The 23549-nt window shown below is 42.2% G+C and overlaps 1 protein-coding gene across 8 annotated transcripts in view; it reads left to right on the forward strand.

Annotated features, from left to right (window-relative positions):
* Positions 1 to 23549, forward strand: part of Mecom (MDS1 and EVI1 complex locus) — a 550964-nt gene that overhangs the window by 309484 nt on the left and 217931 nt on the right. The gene's annotated exons all lie outside the window — the stretch shown is intronic.

Genomic DNA, 23549 nt, shown 5'->3' on the forward strand with positions numbered 1-23549 from the left:
TGTCAGCTCCTAGTGGCCACGCCACATTCTCACTTCTGCTGAGATCTTTCAGCTTCCTTGGGACTGTTAGCAGGGCAGGGCACATGTGGAAGAAATACTTAAACTCCCCAGGAAAGAAGAGAGCCCAGAGTCACATCGCTCGTGCATAGCCTGCAATTTCAGGGCAGTCGTGGTTAACTGCGGGATCTTCTTCAGAAAATGCTTCCAATTCATCCACTTCTTAATGGCTAAAAATATAGACTTTATGAAAACGATCTGTAATGGATGAAGCACAGATTTTGCTGATCTCATAACCTGATAGGATTTGGGACTTTTCAAATTGTGCCCTTTTCTTTGCAAAAAATTAAGTAATTAGATATGCTGTTACTGCTTGTAAAATGTTGCCACGGATAAGCTGATGCCGAGTTATTTCAGGTAGCGATAAAAACCTCTGAAGAATGCCCAAGAGAGCAGCCCTTCAGTGCATAACTAAAATTCACACAAAATAGTTGTTTGTGTGTATTTTATGTATTTAAAAATACACTTTTAAAATATCAATCAATATAACTGTGGTTAATTGATGAGCCATAAGAAATGATAGTATAAAGAAATGACTGAAATATGATATTTTATATAATCTAATAGCTATTGTAATTACTTAAAAATTATCCAGCTCTTAGCTATGGCACAGGGAGCATATGCTGCTTTCTGTGGAGAAATTCCTTTTTTCCCTAATGTCTTGAGTACAGGTTTATTGCATACTTTTCTCAATGGAAACAGAATGCTTTAAATTAGGGAAAACTCCAGTAATAAGTTGCTAAAATTGTATTGAAAATAAGGATGTTTAATAGAATGAAAAGATTCCTTTGTTTGCCCTTTGCCTAAATAACCCAAACAAGGGGCAAAATTTAATCCATCACCTTGATCAGTCTCAGAAATATTTTTGGTAACTTATGATGTCCATCTAATGTTCAGAAAGATCCAGTATTTATCATTCTATGGGGAAAATACCCAGATAATTGGCAGATTTTTAATGTTTTACCTGTCTGTTTCATGTTGGCATGCTGCATATCTATATCTCTCAGCAAAAAATATATCCTTGCCCAAGTTACCTGTCAGGGTCTTTTATGATTATGAAGAATACCTTGCAAGGAGCTGATGGATTCCCCACTTTCTCTGTAAATCATGGGCTGTCACGTCGGAGCTGGAGCACTTTCATTACCGTAAAATACACACAATGCAGATCCCGTGCCCCTTTTGGGCTTGCTAACACAGGCTGCGTGTGTGTTAATTGTGAGAGCTGCACGCGTTGTTGTCATTGTTTTCCCTTCTCCTGGGGTAACTGCCCGTGATTAACGGCCATCGTTTAATATTGCCTGGTTGGTGATGAGAAGAGGGCAGGAAGAGGCTGGCATTGTGAATTCATAGCCAAACGGTGACATCGACCAGAGGAGATGATGGTGTACCAGTTTCCGTGACAGTTCTATCTCAGTTTATCATCCTAACTAAAAAATAATCCCATCTAACCTGAAATCCACAGCAGCTATGAGGAGAAAATAAATCCAAACTGCAGCTCAGACTTGTAACCTAACAGCCATCATAAATAATCAGAGCCTATTTGAAGGTGGAAGATGGGACATTAGAAGCTATTTACACTACGGGAGTGATGCCATCGATCAGTCGCGGCAACCCGTAGATAAGACTCCCGTGATGTCATGGTTATTTATGATGGGCATTGACAGTAAAGCTACTATGGAATTTTCTCCTCAGACAGCTTCATTCATTTTTGTTTGTGATGCATTTTGTTGTTAAAGAAGGAATCAATAGCAAAATCGGGGCGATAAAAGTATTACTTGTTAAATATGTGGAAAATGTGTGTGTGTGTGTGTGTGTGTGTGTGTGTGTGTGTGTGTAGGGACCAAAGATGGAGAACCTAAAATTTCACTTCCAATATTTACATGTTCCAGATACAAATGTTCAGCAGATTCATTTCCCACATCTGGGGGGTAGAAAGGCAATCCTCATGTCTTCCCTTTCCCACCTGACTCTGTTTGAAAGCAAAGCCAAATGTTTTGGGGCGCTGCCCCTCCATTCTATCTCAGCTTATACTAGATAATGTAAAAATGTGATTAGCTAGATCATACGTGCTTCCTGAATGCTGCGGGTCTATAAGACATGATTAGAGAATGTGGTTGTCTTTAATGTAAACATGTTTTCATGTTTTCTTTTTCTCCTACCAGTAACCCCCTTTCTACTCCACATCTGTACCAGACAGCTCGTCCCCTATTGCACTGGTGATGATAAACCAGCTGGAGACCTCAAAATGAGATTCTATATTCAGTGGGTCTTAGGTAGAGCTTGAAGCCCAGTGTTTTATTATTTATTATGCTTCTTAATTAAGATTATTAAATTGTCTGTACATGTATGTGTGCATGTCATGGGGCATATGTGTAGGTCAGAAGACTCCATGTGGGTGTCAGTTCTTCCTTCTACCACATGGAACCTGGGGATCAAGCTTGGGTTGCCAGGTGAGGGCATGATGCTGGTCCAGGGGCCAGCAACAAGACAGAGGTTGTGTCCTTGTCCTCTGGTTTTCCCACTATAGTCAATGTTCTTTTTTTTTAATTCCTATCGTCTGTAAGCTTATAATACAGAGACACAACTGGGTGTTGTACAAGGTCTTGTGACCACAGAATGCAGCGCAGCAAGGGAACACACCTGTGAATGCACCCCTAGACATAAACACACCTCCTATAAAGCCATGGAACGTTTTTATTGATAAAAAGGTTTTCTTGGCCTTAATTACTTCAGTTGTCTTAGCTCTGATCAACAGCATTTCCATTCAGCAGGGATCTGAGAGGGGGGGCTGCCATTTTGGGCACGTGGCGGGGCACATTGGGGACCCTACTCCAGCCCAGCCCTCCAGAGCTGGCAGTCTGGCGTAAACTGGTTTAGAAACAAGCAGGCAGCTATGATTCAGGGGGATAATTGTTCCCTTCCCTAAGGAGGAGGTGCTAGGGGACCAAGTTCTGTTCCTTAGGCATCCAGGGAAACTTTGTGGAGAAGGGAATTCTCGGCTGTACCTGAAGGATAAGAAGCAATGAGGGCAGTAAGGCGGAGTGTGGGAGGATCTGGCAGTGAGCACAGCTTGCTTGGGAGCCCCAGATCTTGGCATAACAAAGTAGAAGGCATAGTGTAGGCACCCAAGTAGCTCTGCGTGGTTGAGCACAAATACTCTCAGATTCTGTTATTTCCAAATAAGTGCTATGTATTAACCACGTGTCTTGTGAGTACACGGTGTCTCCGAATTTTCATGCGTTCTTAATAAGACAGAATGAGGTTTTGAAAATGTGTTTTCCTTTGGTAAACAGTATTGAAAATAGTCACAAAGGACAGATAAGCTGCCATGCAGGCCTGGCTGCTGATAGTATCTCTACCTTCCTGTTTGGCCGAGGATAGACTATGCTGGGCATTAGTCACTATGTGAAAAATACACTTTGACACAGAAACATCTTTTCACATCTGTGCAGAATCCTGGAGGTCAAGCACAGGGTAAGGTTCCATTTTAGTAGAACTTTCCCACAAGGAGTGAGTTCCCACTGCATATTCTGGGTAACTTCTGACAACGAAGTACGGACCAGGGCATCACAGTATGGAGTGGATTCAAGGTCAGGGTGATGCAATGGCAAAGAATGAGTTTCTAGTTAAGAGACAAGGTCCGCTTATAAGACACATATCAAGCGACTGGAAAGTAATTCCCAGGCAACAAATACCCCCTAGGGGTGGGTACAGACGCCATCAATTATTTTTTTAATCATAGTGACATTTTGAGCTAAAATAATGGAAGCTCGCATTAATATCATCTAGCATATTCTTGAAACTGACTAAGAGATATATATGTTCTGGAGGTTATTCATCAACACCCTAAATCTTTTCTGAGCTTAGACTCTTAGGTCACTGGTTGGAGTCTCCCTCTTCTGTGAACGAGAGCCACTCCCATTCAAGCAGAGACATGTTGGATGGTGGCAAAGAGATCTTATTAAATCTCCTCCTGATTAAAAATGTATACATTTGGACTGGAGAGATGGTTCATCAATTAAGAGTGCCCTCAGAGGACCGAGTTCAGTTCTTGGCACCATGTTGAGTACCTCACAACTGCCTGTAACTCCAGCTTCAGGGGATCCAATGCCTCTGGAGTTTGAGAGAACATGTACACACATGTGCATACACCCACCTACATATAATATACAGTAAACCTTAAAATATGTGTGTGTTATATCCAGAGGTTAAAATTAACTGCAATATTATTATGTCTCTTACCCTGTTCTAAGCCGTATGAGTCAATATCCTGGTTTGATTAAAATAATCCTAAAATTGAGCAGTGATTCCAGAGAGGTAGGTTTTCTTTTCTTTTTTCATTAAAGGTTAAATCTTAGTGATCACGTGAGAAGACAGAATCATGTTCTATTTCTCTGAAATGACTGCGATAGTTTCCACCAGATTTTCTCTGATACTGCATATCATTCCATGCAGCTCTGATTTCTGATGAAAAATGACCCCCTTAACTAGAATATTGTGCTTCTTTTAAGTATCTTTTATTAAACACATTTATTCTAGAGGTCATACTTAATCGTTTCCAAGAGCATTGTCAAGCTTGTAACAATAAATATTGGAGTTAATTTAAATGAGTCAAAGTTCATTCTCATTTAGCTGCCATCCATTTAAGTAGATCACCTGCCCAGACGTCCTCCTCTGTGCAGCAAGGAACGGAAATGGCTGGAACCCTAGCACAAAACTTTTAAGGAAGAAGGACGGCATTTTAATGGATAATCTTTTAAAAGCATAAGATAAATGGTCAGCCATGGATGTGTGTTTTATTTTATTAAAACATGCATTTTATTTTAAACACTGAGTTATCTTGAGTTTTCCCAGACTTAACATCATATGAGGTATAAAAATAGCATAACTTTTCATGTTTTCATTGTAGTGCTTTCATTAAATATTTTCTCTCCAGATCGTAAGATGGTCCTTTGTGGTGTGCTTTTATTTGATGAGGAGAAACATTGTATTTATTAATATGTCTCACTCCTTCTAGGAGGCTCTGTCTCTATGACTTCATGTGGTCCCAGAAAGCTCCCTAGATCCTATTCAGGAAATGTTATTACAAGACGCTGTGTGATGGTTTTTTGAAAAGCTGGCTTCCCGCGACTTACAGAGAGCCGTGGGTGATTTTGCTGCCATTTCGTGCAGAAAGTGTCAGGAGTCCAGGCGGGCACGGGGGCTGTTGTGTATAACGTGACCATTAAACATGGTGCACTGAAAAAGGACTCAGGAAAATCACTCTGAACTCCTACAAAACCAAGTGGAAACAAAGAAAGAAAAGAATAGAGGGGTGCAGAGGTGACTCAGTGTTTAACAGCGCTGGTCTCTTTCCAACAGAGAGGGTTCAATTTCCAGTACCTGTATAGGAGCTCACAGCCTTCTGTAACTCCAGCCCGAGGGGATCCAACACCTTCTTTTGTTCTGTGTTGGCCCCAGGTACCCACGTAATACACAGACATATATGCAGACAAAATGCTCATACGCAGTAAAAAATATTCTAAAATGTGTTTTCCATAAATCTTTAGATGAAGCAATAAATAGGGACAGCACAAGAACATCAAAACTAGTTTTATAAATGGATTAGCCCTATGAAATGATATGGACTTATCTTTTATAAGTCCATCATCGATACCTGTACAGCGTACAACCGTCTTGGTTAGGCTTTCTGTTGCTGTGCTAGAACAACTCGATCCAAACTAACTGGTGTAGAAAAGGGTTTATTTCAGTTTATAGTTCCACACCACACCCCATCACGGAGGGAAATTAAGACAGGAATTCAAGGCAGAAACCTTGAAGGCGGGAGCTGATCCAGAGGGCACGAAGGAGTGTTGCTTGCTGTCTTGCTCTCCCTGGCTTGTTAAGCCCGCATTCTTATACCATCCAGCACCAGCAGCCCATGGCTGGCACTGTCCACAGTGAGCCTGGCTCTCCCAATCAATCATCAGTGAAGACAGTGTTCCACAGACGTGCTCACAGGTCAATCTAGTGGGGGCATTTTCTCAACTGAGGTTTCCTCTTCCAAAATGACTCGAGCTTGTATTAACTGGACATAAGACCAGCCAACAACAACCTTATAATGATGATTGGATGTAAGCATGAATTATCAAATAAAACTGAGTTTAAAAAAAACCAATCACTTTACGTCATTTTCAAACGAGTTAAAAGTAGATAATGGAAATATAACAAATGAGAAACTGAGGTAGCGCTTTGGGTTAGAAACTGTTCTGAGTTTCTGCTGCCACCTGGGTGCAAACTGAATGCTTACATAGTTACATTGATACTGCGGAGCGTGTTTAGAGACTATTCGAATACCTTCTCTGCCTCCGCTGGGGAAACATCTTATTCAATCAACATTAAACCGAGTAGGAACTTGCCTCAGTGTTTGGCATGCTGCAGGACCAGGAAGGGCTAAACAGAGAGACAGGTTCCTATTTTCTTAAGGGAAAGGACTGGGATCCCAGGCTGGGAGACAAGCAGTGCGGAGAGCAGAGAAGAAGCCTTCCTTAGGAACCAAGCATCTCATCAAACGCAGTGGGCATGGCAAGGTCTGTCTCCTAGCCGACCTTAGCTCTTCTGTTCGGTTCCGAAGTGAGCAGAGCATACCGCTTACAGCGACAGTTCACGTGACCTTCTCCTAGTGTGGGGAGCCTTGGGGTCCTAACAAGACTGGGATGGCTTCCTTATTTGTTCACATGTAGCAGACCTGGGGCCCCTATTGGCTTGCAATGCCATTCCTCAAATGTTCCAGTATCTGAAAGTTTTGGAAGAGTTTGGTTAGGGAGCATTTTCATTTTCCGAATGCCAGATTAGAAATGCCCCGCCAGTGAAATCTGTGCAAATATTGCAAAATGCAAACAAATGAATCCGAAATCCTCTTGGCATCAAGTATTTCAGAAGAAATGCTCAACTTATACCCCCACACACCCTCCATGCCCCATGAAGCCTCTGTTCCTTCTATTGAGGGAAATGTAACAGACAACAGTTGTACCTGCCTTTATCAGACAAACTGCACGTTCTCCTTCCAGTGGCCACTATATTTTCTCACTCATCCCACAAATTCAATAAACAGCTTGGCAAATCATCCTTGCGTCTGAAACATTTGAGTATCTTCTTAGTGTTCTTGTACAGGATGAGACTACATTCAACACAACACTTCCTGTCCTACCCAGAATATTATTCTTTCGCTACCAAGCACTCTCTGCAGTTGTAGTTCTCAGCTACATGCCGGAATTACGAGGTGGTTAATATCTCCGACTCCAAACTTAGACTGGAGCATCAGAGCAGAATCTTTGGAGCTTCCAAATGATTCCAACTTTGAGACCCACAGTCATTGAAATGACCTAAGCTGTCAGTTTTTGACCTGATTTTTGTCTCTGTTCAGCAGCAAAGATAAAATTTGTAAGTGTGGAGTCTGATGTGGGCAGTTTCCCGTCTGTCAGTGGGACTGATTCCAGAGCCGTTCCATTGATGTAAAGGGAGAAAATCAAAACAAGTGACAAAAGTTGTTATAGAACTCGATGGGCTAACCTAGGTTTAAATACGCTGATCTGCCAACTCCTTACAGATTTAACCATATGAGGAAGCAAAAAGTTGCAAATTCTTTTCTAAAAACCATTTCTAAAACCCCAGAATGTGTTATTAAAGCAGAACCAAACCAAAACAAAACAAAAACCAACCACTTAGAAGAAGCAAGTTCTGAAGAGTTGCCCCTGAAAGACCATTGCTAGTGACCGGATTTGCTTTTAGGTTTTAAAGACAAGAAAAGAGCAGAAGGAAGGGAGGGAGGGCGGGAAGGAGGAGGTGCAAGGAAGGAAAAGACCATAAAATAGTGGAAGAAAACAGCTCAGTCCCATGAACACCTTTGAACAGAAATACAAATAAACATGGTTTGCTTGTTTGCTTTGGTTTTTTTCTTTATCTGCAACAAGTGTTTCTAACACTTGCGCAGTAAGTCAAGAAATTAAAAACGTGTGTCTCCCTGTAAGGCATTTGTTCAGCCACTGAGTTACATCTCAGTTCTTGGGGAAAGTGGCACTGGTGCTAGATAAGCTTATTTGGGAAATTTAGCAGTTACTCTAAGAAGAGGGTCTGGGAAAGATGGTTCAGCTGGCAACTACACCTACTGCAAAGACTGAGGACCTGCTACTGCATTCAATCCCCAGGACCTACGTGGTACAATGAGAGGGCTGGATCTCGAAAGTTCTCTTCTGACCTCTGCATGTGTGTTATGGCCTTCCAAAAACATGCATACACATATGTACACATACACATATATTCTCATACACATAAATATACACATACATACATATACATACAAACACACATATAAATACACACATTTTTATATATACACATATACACACATATACATATATACAAAATATACACACATATACACAAGCACACATATGCATATACCCACACATACAAACCCATACTCACATACACACCTATATACATATACACAAACACACACACACATATATACACACACATACAAATCATACACATATATGTACCCCTATACATACACACATATACACATGTACACACACACACACACGCATGCACGCACACACAGAATACTATTAAAGAGAGAGTGAATAGGAAAGAAAACCAAGAAGAGATCAAGGTATAGGAGTGTGAGCCAAGGAACTGATAAAATGAATATATCACATCTCCCAGTGTCTGTTGTGTGTAATTACTATGTTGCCGTCATTTTATCTTATTTATTCATCTCTAAAAGACTATGGCTGCTTTCCTCTTTCTCATCGGTGTCTGTTCTTTGGCACTGTGAGGTGACAGTGGCTGGTGGATCGCCGCCTGCGTGTCATGTCCCTCCGAGTCCTCCGCTTTTGTTTCAGCTCTAAGCCATCTCCTTCTGACTCCAGCGGAGCCTCACGAGCCGTTACTGTTATGGCTGTGCTTTACAGACGTGCGTGATTCCCAGGCATGCTGCTTCTGAACAGTTTTGGTGGTCAGCTGTGATGGAAGAGGATGTTGTTAATTTAAATTTCATAAACTAGAATGCTATGCTTTTGGTAGAGTACTATATTTTTGGAAGACATTGTCCTTTGTTAACCAAGAATTTTCCCTTTAATGACTTGCTTTTTTCCACTTCTCTAGTTATTAGAATTTTAAAGACATTTCTTTTATATACTAAGTTTATTCTCTGGGATTGAATTCACTGGTCAGAATATTTTGGTTAATTTCCTTTATTGGTGAAATTAACTCATGGGTAAGAGGTGAGTCTGACTTATTTGAACAAGATACATTGTAAGTAACTGACTTCATTAGCGGAGTTTCTTGTATGCACATGTCATTTCATCAGTATGTGGCATCCATGAACAGATTTAAATACAGAACTTGATTTTATTTTATGTTGACAGCGTTATTGCTGTATAACACAGGCTGGCCTGACCTCTCGCACGGGATTCTCTCCCGGAGCTGGAGCTGCAGATGCCTGCCACCATGCTGACTTAAACATCTCGTGAAGTACTAAGTGTTAGTGAAAATTTACACAAACTAGCCCACATAGTATGGATGCGTGTACACAAAGTGTGTCTATGTGAGTGTGCGGTGCACTTCACTGTATTTGCCCTGACACTGGAAACCGTGCACACACCACGACAGTCTTGTGCCTGTTGCAGCCCTCCCTCTCGCTTGCCCATTAATCACCGGACACTAATAACACATTTTTTTTTTGTCATGGCACAACAAAAATTCTGACTCTGACCCGTGTTCTGGCTCATTTACATTGGCCTGCCTGTCAGTTCAAAGCTTCGGGGAATTAATATAACGAGATTAAAAAGTGGAGCCCTTTAAGCGTCTCAGGGACAGCAGTTAGTTTCTCAGGGAGGAAAATCTTGAATTCTTCCAAGGACCTTCAACTTTCTTAACTGCAATTTCTCCTCTGCTCCATCTTCCCTTCTCCCTGCACGCGGGAAGGCTCAGCCCTTCCTCAACTGTGTCATGAGTGGTTCAATGCTGCATTCTAAGCTGGGGCCTCACCCCCCCCCCCGCCAGGCTAAGCTGAGGTGAACTGAGAGATTATTTTCTGTATAGTTTCCTCTAGCTGTCTTTTGGTTTGTACCATTTTGGGGAACCATTTGAAAATAAGAGTCTTAGGAACACCTTAGAATTTCATGCATCTATTTATTTTATTATTGTTATTTCTTCATAAAAGAGACATTTTTCTGCAGCCATCTGGTTTCCATGTAAGCGCATGCTGTGACTCCGGAGCCATCCAAATCCCAGGGTGCATCTCACTTGCTCACACTCCTTTCTGGTGAATCAGAAGAAGAATCAAAAGCCTCTTTGAGGCTTACAGAAAAGGAATTCCACATGTGTTAGTGTGTGCATGTACAGGCAATTTATTTTAGAGAAAAGCCCCACTCAAATCAAATGAATACAATCTAAACATGCTTTTAAAAGATTAAAATAAAAAAAGAGACGAATCTGGCAAGCCCTTTGAATTTTTATGGTGGGGTCAATTTATGCGGTCCATCCTATGTCTTTTCAGTTCAGTTTTTAATGGGACTGAAGAGAAACGATGTGTTAAAGATTCCTGCAGTCTTCCCACATGTTGCGACACTTGTGGAAAGAGGAGCGTTGCTGAGAACGCTTCCTGCCTTTTTCCGGCATAACTCACTGCAGACCGTTTTTGGAGAGATGCTATTTCTGAGCGTTTTTCAGATAAACCTTTTATTGCTTTTGAGGAGATAATAATATTTTTTCCCCTGCGCATGTCTTATCAACAACATTGAGTTCTTTAGGTGGTTATGATGGCTGTCCCAAGTTTTGAGATGAGGAATCCTTTGTTCAGAAAGCTACCAACCCACATGGTCAAAAGCTATCTTATCGCCTTGCTGCGTTATTCCCTTCATGACAATGGCATCTGTCTATTGTTGTTTCTGTGTTGTCTACGCATTTGCAAAGTGAGATGGTAGGGGCCATCGAATTAAAAGAGACGAAGATGTCTACCACTACATGGAAAATTGTAAGTGGAAAAAACGAACAGACTGCTAATCATTTTATTTAGTAGTATTTTTAGGGATAGAAATGGTAAGATTTGTGCTATCATAAAGGTCAGCATTATTATATGAAAGTTAAGTACTGTTAATCTGTAGACAATAGAACATCACACATCTATACTGCTATTAATAATACATGTAGCTATATAGACATATTTATTTATGTAGATTTAGTATATATACATATAATTATGGAAATACAGTGAATTTTGTTACCTAAGTTCAGTAAAATCTTACTATCAAAATCTTGCTTAAATGGAAATGCTTATACTTAGCTAATATGAAAATTCTTTTCTATGACTACATTTATTTAAAGAGATTTATTTATTTTTATTTTATGTGTGTGGGTGCTTTACCTTCATGTATATCTGTGCACTACATGCATTCAGTCTGAGGAGGCCAGAAGAGGACACTGGATTCCCTCAAAGTGGAGTTACAGGCAGTTGTGAGCCACCATGTAGGGGCTAAAAAATGAACCAGGGTCCTCTGCAAGAGCAGCAGATACTCTTAACCTCTGTGCCAATTGACATGGTTTCTACGTTCCCAGGCCGGTCTTGATTTCCATATGTAACTGAGGATGACTTTGAACTTTCTGTCCTCTTATATCCTCTTCTGAGATGCTGGAATTTCAGATATGCCCCACACACTCTGTCCAGAATATACAGGCCTGAGAATCGAACTTGGCTTCCTGCATGCTAGATGAACACTCTACCAATTGAACTATGATCCCAGCCCCTTTTCATCCTTAAAGAATCAAAATCAAGGGAGAAATATTTATCATCCTAGAATGTTCTAAAAGTGTGAAAGGAAATTTAGTTTTGATAAATCATTTCTGATGTCCATAAATGTTTCCATAAATTCAGATGTTGGCCTCATTCTGGATATAGGCTATCATCTACTTAAAATTGACATTCACACTTTTCTAGTCTTTTAAACATAGACGTGTGAATATATTTATCAATCTTTTCTTTCTAGGGATTCTGCTGTGGAATTCAGGCACAGGTTTGAGCCAGGTATCATTTGTCATTTGCTATAATCCCATGAGCAAGTGGATTCTTCCCTCCACTCCTTGGGACACCTTCCACTCTTCTTTGCCTAGCTCATGTCCAGGCACACTAAAATTCCACTTACCTACCCTTGGCTTAAAGAGCCCTTGGTTCTTGAACTGGATTCACATACTTAATTCTGACACACATCCTGTGGGAATATTTTGCTTACGGCCTCCATTCTCCATTGACTGCTATGGTTAGACATATTCCTGACTCAGACTTAAGTGCTCAAGGATGGACATACAGTATAGTCACAAAAAGTGTGAATGGGCCGAGATACAGTACCTTTATTTTTCCCATATTCCTATATTATAGAACCGTAATTAAAATAATCTAAAACTTAATCTCCACAAACACTATATCTGGACTCCTCTTGGTCATCTAATTATTTGTCAAACAACAAAAAAGGCTAAAAATTCAATTTCTGTACAATCAAGAGCTGTCTTCTGACTCCCATTTAAAATGTTTTGGACCTGCATTTATTTATTGACCTGTGTATGTGTGTGCGTGCTCATGGCTTCCCAAATGTCACCAGGCGTGTGTGACAACCAGGGGATGATAAGAGTCTGTGCTCTGCGCTCACCTTGTGAGTGCCGATTATTGAACTCAGGTCGTCAGGCTTGGCCACTTGTCTGCTCACAAAACCTGTTTTATCCCTGCGAGAACATGGATGGCTCAGGATTCATGGGAATTGTAGTAGCTTCCCAGAGTTAAGGTGCCTCTCAGTGACCCAGAGAAGGGTGTCCAAGCATTGTCTATGGATAAAATGGTGCTGGCTTATACTTTCCAAATGATTTTCAGGATAAAGCTATTGCAGATATTTTGACACATCCCTTTGGATTGATTGGCACAATGTCAAGTTTGAATTGAATTTGAATTAAGAAACTGGTAAGAGACTATTCTTTTCTCTGTTCATTATTAATTATTTAATTAATTAATTTAGATGAGTCTCATGTAGCTCAGGCTGTCTTTAGAACACTCCCGAGATCCACCTGTCTCTGTTCCGCTAGTGTTGGCATGAGAGGCACATGCCGCCACACCCAGCTCCCGCTTGTTTTATTTCTCACACATAACATGAAGCCTGTGGGGTAGATGAGAACATAAGCAAGGCTATAGTCCACAGCCTGAGTCTCATTACTACTTCCTCTATCACATATTAAAGGAATAGTTTGATTTTCATTGGTTTTGAATAAAATTCAAGACAGAAATCATCTTAGGCAAACCACTGCGAGTCAAGTATAGAAACTGAGGGAGGTTCAATGTTAAAATCTTGATGATTGAGGTTTTATGCAGTTTACTGGGTGAAGTGTGCATTGGTCATGGACAATATCATAATGGCACTGAGCTTTGCCAATAGTATAACATTAGTAGCCATCCAGTCATCATGTTTGTCTAAACAGCTGGTCTTTGGCTCCCCTCTGGAAGTAGTTAGTTTGTTCAGGACTGGTGCACGGACTCCATGATGCTCTCTGGAACATTGACTCCATGATGTCCTCTGAGCCTTGGATTCTTTCAGTATTTTAGTCTCATTGTCTTTGGTCTGTGGCTTCCTTCTCAGGTACACAGTGTAGCCATTAAAGCTGCAGTTAACATATTTGGGTGATAGACGAGAAAATGGTGGAAAGGAATAAATGTTAATTCCACCATCTCATGAAGTTTCACGTGAGCATTCCTGTTTCCATTTTATCGACTAGATGTTCGTTTCAGAAGATGAGGAGATACTAGCTAGGCCACTATCAGATTGCAACACTGAAGAGCTTCAGAATGGCTTCAACTACAGAATTTCCCTTGTGTCCACTTTAGAGAAAGCTCACCTTTCTATCACAGTTGCATCAGAGTCCTTCCTGAAGGGATGCTTTCAACATTCTAAGTAACAGGCAGATCTCCCGCTTATCTGCAGGAGTTCTTCAAAAACAGCAAATTATTTGGTGAAGCTAGGATTGTAAGCAAGTATATCCCTGACTTAGTTTACTGGTTCTGATTCTATGTTGGGATTACAGGTATGTATACAAATTCTGTTTTTGCTTCTTTTTTCTCTCAATCATGCATGAATTCTACAGGGTGAAAGGGAATACTTTTACAGTCTATAGCTTGAAGTCTGCGACTGCTTCTTCCAAAGCAGAGGTTCTCAACCTTCCTAATCCTGGGACCCTTTAATACAGTTCCTCATGTTGTGGTGACCCCCAACCATAACATTATTTCATTGCTACTTCAGAACTTTTATTTTTGCCACTGTTATGAATCAAACCATAAATATCTGTTTTCTGGTGTTCTTTTGGGGATCACAACCCACAGGTTGAGAACCACTGGTCTAAAGTGAGTCTGATCTTTATCATTGTGCCTCTAGGATCCAGGAAAGAATTGGGTCCCTGCACACACAAAATACTAAATACCCCTTAGAATTTTGGAATGGAGGCAAGGAGGAAAGCCCTATTATACTGGGATGCCACGTGCAGCAATGTCAGTAATTCTTTCTTCTGCTGCTAAGTTTCTGAAGGGCAACGAGCTCTTTCGTAACTAGACTTGTAACTCAATGAGCTTCTATGATGTCCCACTGACACATTGATCAAAAGTGTCAAATGCAAGCCACAGGTGTTTGCCTCAATGGTTTTGAGCCTGTGGCTGCATTTTTATTGTTTAAACATTGGAATATTTCATGTAAGTTATTTTGATTCTGCCTTAAATGTTTGAAGCATTTAAAATGTTGTCTGCATTGGTTTCACCGTGGGTCTAGTCAATAACTAGAGGGAGCCAGTAGAACTTAAACATTCTCAGAGTCCCCACACAGGCACCTCCTTAATCTTCCTGGACCTCAGGACATCTGCCCCAGGCACTGAGCATTTGTGTAGGCAGATACTTGGTTTGCTACTTGGGGTTGAACTTGTATGCATAGGCTTTAGTCTGTATGTTTTCCTTCATGTCAGGACTGGACCTCTTTGCTTCATTCAACAGAATCAAACAGCTTCCAAAACAGAAGCACCATAGGAAAATTTCAATCTTATTCCATCTCAGCAACTGAATATAATATGTAGCAGAATGTTTGGACTGGCTTCAGGACCGACTTGGGGTCCTTAGAATGTAGCATGGTCTTTACTCAAGAATCAGCTCTGATGGGACTAACCTTCAACTTAAAATCATTTAGGTTTCTCCAACTTCACAGAGATTAAACGTCTGTAATTTTAGAGAGACAGAGAACTTGTCCCTCTCATTATCAGTCTATTTGTATATTTGTGTCAGGGAACATTTCTTTACTGGAGGATGTGTAGTGTCTCAAGAAGGAGTTTCTGTGTCCAGCTACGGGTGATAGTCAGGGAACTAGTGATGTTTACTGACAGCCTGAACACAGTACTCAGGCAGCCAGGATCTTGTCCAAATGTCAGGTTCTCAGACTGAGTGGCCGTAAGTCTGACATTCTGTAGTAATTGGGTTGGATATGTAGTTTAAGAAATGTTTTAAAAGCTCAGGAGATTGTGGTTGCAGGCATCAGGTAGAACACCCATCTAACATGGGTGGAGAACTGGAATATGATCTTGCCTTGCACTGTAACTGGACTTGGGAGCTAAACCTCAGGCCTGCCATTTTCCTAGCAGATGGGCACATCCATGTAGCTGCCACATCTGTGTTCTCTACCACAGTCAATCCACGTTGCCTTCAGCCCTCTAATACTTCCATGCCAACACACTCTCCTTTCCACAGACATTAGCTAAACACCGATCAAACTTAAGTATATTTGAACAAACTAATAGCTTCCTTCTCCACAATAGAATGTTTTAAAAACACTTATAGGGTGCTGAATAATTTACTTTATTTCTTTGATGACAGGACTAAACAAACTTTCTCTTAGCCTTCTGGGTTTTCATTCCGTTCTTGTAGCTACGAACTTGTAGGTTTCTCACTTGAAACACAATCTAGTTGACTTATAAAATTTGAGATGTTGACAAAATGTGCAGTCAATATTCAAATGACTGAAGTTACTTCATTTTATGTCAACAGAGAAGGTGAAAAGTGCAACTTAGCTGGCTTGGGAAGATGGGAAGGAGGGGCTGGGCACACACAAGAGACAACAAAGAGATAGCTGCTAAGATTTAGTGGCTTGCTTCAGCAGGGGTGGTGAGCAGGCAGTGTGACAAAGTTCAGTCGGGTCACAGAGAGTGCAGGAACTTCCTCATAGACGCCGAAAGCACGGTCGGCCGGAGCACAGGCAGAAAATTCACAAATGTTGTGATCCCGAGGCAGCCGGAACCATTGTCAATGTGTTGCTCCTGTCTAATCCCGCTGTTCCTTTTGATCCGGGAAGTAGAGAAATCACCTTATCTCTCATGTACCAGGATGATATAATTAAAATAGGACATGTTTTTTGAAGTGAGGCCTTTAAAGGCTTCAAAGGAAGTGCAGAGTGCTTCAGGATCTGCATCTGTCTGCTTCTCAAAGACAGTTATGGGCAGCACATTTATTTAACGAAGACATCCTTCTGAAAGAGGGGCCGCCTCAGTCATGACAGTGTGTGATGTCTGCTGCTTCGTGCTCGCCACCTACAATGCCGAGTTGACTCACTGCAGTAGATCTTTAAAAAGACCACAATATTTTTATACGATGTTATTTTACTTCTATAGAAAGATTTCATCAATTTGGGGAAAACATATAGTTTTCATGAGGACCCCACATCAAGGCATGCCCATGCATTGCTGTAAATGCAAACAAACACATGGGCTTTCTTTGCAAGGAAGATCTTCTGCTTGGGACGACCTGATGCCAGTGATTTGCATATGCAGCTTTTTGGCACGCCTCTTGTATCTGACCCTATAGTTGACCTTGGAATTGGCTCATTTTAACTATGATGGATGTACCAGAAGATTTATTTTTGTCATCTAAGAATTGAGTCTTAGGCCATCGGGAGCATAAAAACTGCTTCTGGAAGGTAGGCTTGGCAAACCTTTGCTTTCAAATAATCCTCCAGAAGCTCATCTAATTTGGCTGATTAGCAGGAGATAAAATATACCCACATTGTCCTTCGCAATGACTCGAACCCTCTGCCCTTTCTTGATGATAATAGTATTAAATGCACGTGTACTTCTATCACCGGACCTTAATTGGCACAGGCTCACAAGAGGATTTTGTTACACATCCAGCCCTGGTTCAGAGATGTATGTTTCATGCCATATGAGTGTTTTAATATACCCTGAAAACTGGTAGAAATAATGAAGGTGACGTGATTCTTAACTTGCTGATCGGCCAAAAGAGGCTTAGGTGCCCCCTAATTGTCGAGGCCTGATTTTAATAAATAATTCAAGACCGAAAGAGCAGTTGTTTCCGAGGGAGGCAGGGGACCATTCAACTAGTACTGACCTTGTCACTGGGAATTAAGCTCTTTCTCGGAATCTAAAAATCAAAGCTTAAAAGGCCACTCTCTCCATAATATTTCATTAACTTTTCGAAATGAAATACCTATTGATTAGATTTTCTTTCAGATAATAAATCCTCCACGTCTCCTCTGTCACCTCAATTACAGTATTTACTTGTACACAAGGAAATGTTTTCACATCTGAAATGAATATACTTTTCACAATTGCACACTGTGAGGGTTGGGGGGCTATGATCTCGCTTCTCCTCCCTGAGCTCAGGAGAATCTGGGCTCTTCTGTTTGGCCAAGGGAAGTTTCTTGCTGTGGCTATTCTTCTATCCTAGGTGTCCCCACCACTAACAGATCTCGCTCATCCTTCCTAACTAGTCCTAGTGCTAGTTCCAGTCTAAGGTCTCCCCAAGACCCTGTCCCCAAGTATATGATCCCCCATCTCTGTCTGGCTCTTCAGATCTGTTGCCACACAACAGTTGGCTCCCTTTGTGCCAAGTTGCCTCTGCTTGTTGTGGTGTCTCCCCAGCCACTGTGGCTGGCTTTTGTTTTCCTGGGGCCCACCTCAGTGATAGGCACAGAGTGTTTCCAAACTCAGTGCTTCATGTTTTGGATTCCATAGTGTTTGTTTTTGACCTGTTGTCTTGTCTGCTTGTGGAAATCCACACAGTCTCAGGGATCTTTATCTTACTGTGGTTTCTATGAAACACCTGAAGTCTGGCAGATATTGCACCAAGTCCCAATCATACAGAACATGTAAAGTTATTCTATTATTGTTAGAGGGAGACTAAAAGGAGTGTGTGTATCTGTTGACCAGTTTCTAGGAAGGATGTGAAGGCCACCCAGAAGTCAGAGAGTGTGTGAGGACAAATACAGTGTATTTAGCATCCGTGATGGATCAGCACCGAGCTACATCCTTCTGTATCCAGCACTGCCTAAGCTCAGAAGCAAAGTTAGTTGGAGTTAGTGTGGTACAGAGTCAAATGTGAAGTTCATATTCCCTTCAGACAGATCTATCCTAGGCTGCCCACCGCTGCTGCATTATCTTGTTAGAGAATGGATGTGTTGGCCTCGTAAATGCAGCTTTAAACGTGGTGGGAGATGGTTGGGAAGACAGCTTACAGTACTTACCATGGAAGCACGAATATCTGAGTTCACAACACCATAATTCATGTAAATGTTGGCTGGACCAGTAATCCTAACCTAGGGATTCAGAATCAGGGTTCCTCAGTGTAAGCTGGCTAGGGAGATATCCGGAAGCTATGGAGATTTTGAGAGGCAGTGTCTTTCTTACTGAATAAAGTGGAAAATGATGGAGTGATTCCTGGCACCAACCTCTGCCCACCTCACCCCACATATAAACAAACACACACACACATACACACAGACACACACACTCTCACATACACACATACCTCACATACACACAAATACACATATACCATCCCCACACAGACACCCCACACACATATACATGTACACAGACAGACAGACAGACACACACCCCACACACATATACATGTACACAGACAGACACACACACACACACACGAAAGCAGCAAAAGAAAAAAGCGGTAGTGAGGAGTGGATTTATTACTCACGGTCACATATTCAGACCGCATGTCATGACCCTTAGTCAGTGTTTCTGAATTCTCTGACAGAGAGCAAACGTCGTCCATAGCCACTTGGAATTTGGTCTGTTACCAAGCTGTGACACACTAACCTCGGTCCTTGCTAGAAGTGCCTTCTAGCAACCGTCTGAAAGTGACACAGACTGGACCCTGCACTGTTCTCCAGGGCCTTGCACAATCCGCTGCTGCTCTGTTCCCTCAGCATGCTTCTGTGCACCCCTGCAAGACCTTCCCCTGTTCACATAGGGTTTCTCAAAGCCATGCTGAGTTAGATCCTGCGCTTGCCTCAGACCGCTGTGGACTTACTGTTTGCTGGGTAGTCCGAGCCATGTGTAGTGAAAAGCTGTCAGAGCAGGGCTGATACCCACAAGGCACTGCTCCTTACGGAGTGTGGTCTGACTCTGTTGGGATGACGGATGTGGCACAAGAGGGAGTAGGGTGGCAGGGGGACACTATGGAAATACCCACAGTGAAAAGTCCCTGTCGTTGAATCTTCCAAATGTCTGAGCAAGTTCCCCCTGGCACACTGCACCAATGGCAAGGTCCTTGGCCCCTCTTCCTGTACTACTACTAGGCAAGTCTGGGCTCTGGGAGTTCTAGCATGTTTAGCATGAGCGAAGGATTGAGAGAGGGAAGCCCCAGCAGCAGAGGAAGACGGGTTGGAGAATCTGAATTGAGTCGTGGCTCCTTAGCTGGGATTGGTAATTTGCCTAAACTCTTTAAAGGTTGGTTTTCTCACTTGTCAAATAATTAAATATACTTACCACTCAGGGAGCTTCCTAAGTGAAAATTGGGGAGGTCTTACTTATAAAAGAGCCGTGAAACTTGTAAAAAACAACTGTTTTTGACAAGGCAGACATAAATGTCCAGAGTAAGAAGTAGATGTTTGAACACGGCAGAGTCTCAAAGACGGCTTTTGTACAGAGCACATATGTAGATCCCTTCCTATTTATTTGAATATTCTTGCACTTCTGAGTCTTGCTCATCTGGACTTTGGCAGAAAGAGCCTTTGCTACCACACCGGGGTACATATGGTTTCCTCATCACTAAGCTAGGAACTGGGGTTCTGGTAAGGAACAAAGCCTCCATGTGAGCACTAACGCTGTAGAGTGTGCGGAGCCCTGGTTCCCCTCTGTCCCTTTCCTCCACACCCTTGCCTCTTCTGCATGAAATAAAATCCTCCTTGCATAACTCACCAAGGTCCAGGAACACATTCCTGCAAGCCATAGAGGAGAGAGAGAAACACTTCCCTGTGTCATTTCACTGGGCTGGGACGGGGCTGATGTCATAGCTCTACTCCTGGCTGCGTTTTGGTCAAAAGAAATTTGCGTCTGTTGAAAAATCGCCAAGGAGGCCTGTTTCCTAGGCATGGGAAAGAAGGCATGTTTTGTCCATCCTCCAAGTCCTCCTTGCCCAGATTACTGTCAAATCCCAGCACTTTATTTATAAAAATGCCAGAGTGCTCTGATTATTTGGCAAATGACCATGCTGCTGTCAGTGTCAAAATAGCACAGAGAATATAAAAACAACCTCCATTTTTATCATGCCTGTCACAGCTGGGAGGCCACGGAACAAGGATTCATTGTTTGAAGAGAGGCTGCAGAGACAGCACTCAAGTTCTTTGGTGGCCTCTTGGGCAGAGGGACTGTGGCCATATTTGGTAACTTGTTAGATGTTCTATTACAGAAAGACATACATCTGGACCCAAATTAATTTCTTGGTTCAACACTGCAGTTTTGACATCTTGTTGTTTTGAGATAGGCTGTCTCTTTCTTCTATAGCGTCATAGATCTTCATAGTGCTTCCAGGCCACAGGAAGACAGATCCAGTGGGGATACCCTGCCTGATGGAATCCACCATGAAATGAACTTCTAAGGACTTCGTACTGCCTTGCCAAATAGAGCCCCCTAATTACAGCCCTAGAAGGAACATACACACACTGCCGGGGGAACAAGGGATGAACACGTGGTGTCTGTTTACTGAGCGTTGGTTCTGGTCTCCTCAGACGCCTAGGTTCTTAGTCCTGGATGAGTCCCAGGGTGGCAGCACTTCCTCCGTCAGACAGCAGGTGTGAAGCGTGCGTATGAGAATCACGCAGCCTTGCATCCTCAGGCTTCAGCCTGGCTTCCTGATATTTGTTCTTCCTAGAGAACTGCTACCTCTTCTCCCCAGACACAAGCTGTACCCTCCTATGGGCCGCGTGATGGATGAACTGAAATCATTTTCCTTTGTTAGTCATTCATCAGCATTTTCTGCTTTGAAGAATTTTTTTTTAGGAGAATGAAACCCTCCTCTAGAAAGAATTAATCATATGATGGCTTAGTTTCCACACGGGGAACGTTGTTAGGTCATTTGTGGTCAGGTGGGGAAAGAGCTTGAAATGGTTTTTAATGAAGAAATTTCATGCTGGAGCTTGCGGGGGGTGGTGAGCTTCCAGGGGCTCATGGATGTTGCTAATCTAGCAGTGTACAAGACCTGGCCTTAGATCTCTTCTGGAGATGTCTAAAATAAGACCGGCCTGTGTGGATGTATAGAGACTGATGGAGGTGTATGGTGAGTATGATTTCACTACCACATTTATGACATCTCAGTAGTCTTGAAGTAATTTTGGTCTAAACATTATAGTAAAGTTGGAAATATACTTAACATTAATAAGAACCCCTGTGCACCTAGCTAAACATGCAGAAAATATCACTGCCAAAAAGTCTAGTGTCATCCTATGGATCAAAAATGATGCTTTTTGACTGGGGGTAGAGGTCAATGGTAGACCATGTGCTTAATATGTTCAAGGCCCTGTGTTCAATCCTCAGAACACATAGAGTGGACAGGGCGCACATGGAAAGCCAATGCCAGCAGATAAAGTCAAGTTAATAGAGCTGAAGGTAGGTGGAGAAGCTGGATGACCCTCGATGTTCTTAACTTTGGGACAACAACCTCGGCAATTAGAAAATAAAAAATCATCGTTGCGTCAGTTGTGTTGATTTGACACCTAATTTAGATACAGCCGCAAGCATTACTGGTGTCTTTCTTCTTTCCACCCCGGTGATAGCCCCCGTCCCTTCGTGACGTTACAGTTCATGTAACAGTGTCTGTCTGTAATCTGCCCTTATTTTAATACAAGGCGCCTTGTCTGCACCCTTTCCTGTGCTTTCCTTCCATCCTGAAGTGTCCTCCAGAACCTTCTCCGAGTGTTCTTCTCCAACCCGCTCTCCATCACACCACAGCACAGACACACTATGTCCTTGGACAATGCACTCACACCCTTGCAGGCTTCTCTCGGCTTCTTTCCCATCTATGCTCTGCCGTGTTCTCTGATGATGTTGGCCTGTCAAAATGGTGTTTCCACTTTTTTGAGGGGTGGTTCTGGTAATGCTCTTTCTACTCTGTTCATCAATTTAGATGTCCTTTAGAGTTTTGGGGATATTCCTCTACTAATTAAAATTACAGAACTTCAGGTTTAAGTATCGATAGGGTTGTATTAGAGTGGTGTGGCTGGATAGTCCAATAGGTAGCGCGCTAGCTTTGAAGCATGTTCTGTCATAAAGACCTCCCCAAATGTGGTAAGTTTTCCAAATATGGTCCATTTTTTGGTTAGTTATTTTTCTCCTTCAAATTTCAGGTTTTGGATGAAGTTACTCGCAGGGCATTTATAGAAGCAAATCTGAACAAATAACAATTACCTCGCACAGACCCAGTACATATTCTATGAACACAAAGGCCAGTTACATATCTCGCACCTGCTCAGAATGTCTCCTACCTCAACCAATTTTAGCATAAGCCTTCTTTTGACGAGAAAGGGGAAACCTGAACAAAGCAACTTCGCAGCGTTCAGAGTTTATAACAAACATGTGGCTGGTAAAAAGACAGCATGCTAACTCATAGCACCGGAAGTGTTTCAAGCTCATGTTGGTCCCCACCCCACCCCTGCCCGAAATCCTGGGATAGTTTCTTGAAAATGAAAACAATCACTGTTTCTTCCTTTCCGTCCTCTTCTCCCTGCCCCCCCCCCCCCCCCCCACTAACCAGTGCGTTATGGTACAGGCACTTCCAGGAGGGCTACAACTGGCTTTTCATCCGTGTTTGGAGGTGAGAATGGGTTACATCGTAATTACCATCTTAGCCTTAGCAGCAATGGCCCTGCTTGCACACCTTCTTGCTTCGTTGCTTTCCCCTTCCCTGGGTATGTCTTCTGTATGCTCCATTCATTCCTAGAATTCCCAAACTTTCTGGTTTGCCTAGGAGAATCCTTCTTCACTGGAACGGTTCCACAGTGATAATTACTAATACCTGCTTTCACTGTTGGGAATGTCTTGGCTGATAAATTCTACAGTCCACCTATTTATACCTGTCCTTGATCTTTAGCCTTGAAAATACTCAAATACCCATCCTGTTGAGAGCCGCAGAT

This window comes from Microtus oregoni, unplaced genomic scaffold (assembly GCF_018167655.1).
Source record: "Microtus oregoni isolate MIOR12 unplaced genomic scaffold, Mior012 000010F_ref0000083, whole genome shotgun sequence".
Taxonomy (NCBI): Eukaryota; Metazoa; Chordata; class Mammalia; order Rodentia; family Cricetidae; genus Microtus; species Microtus oregoni.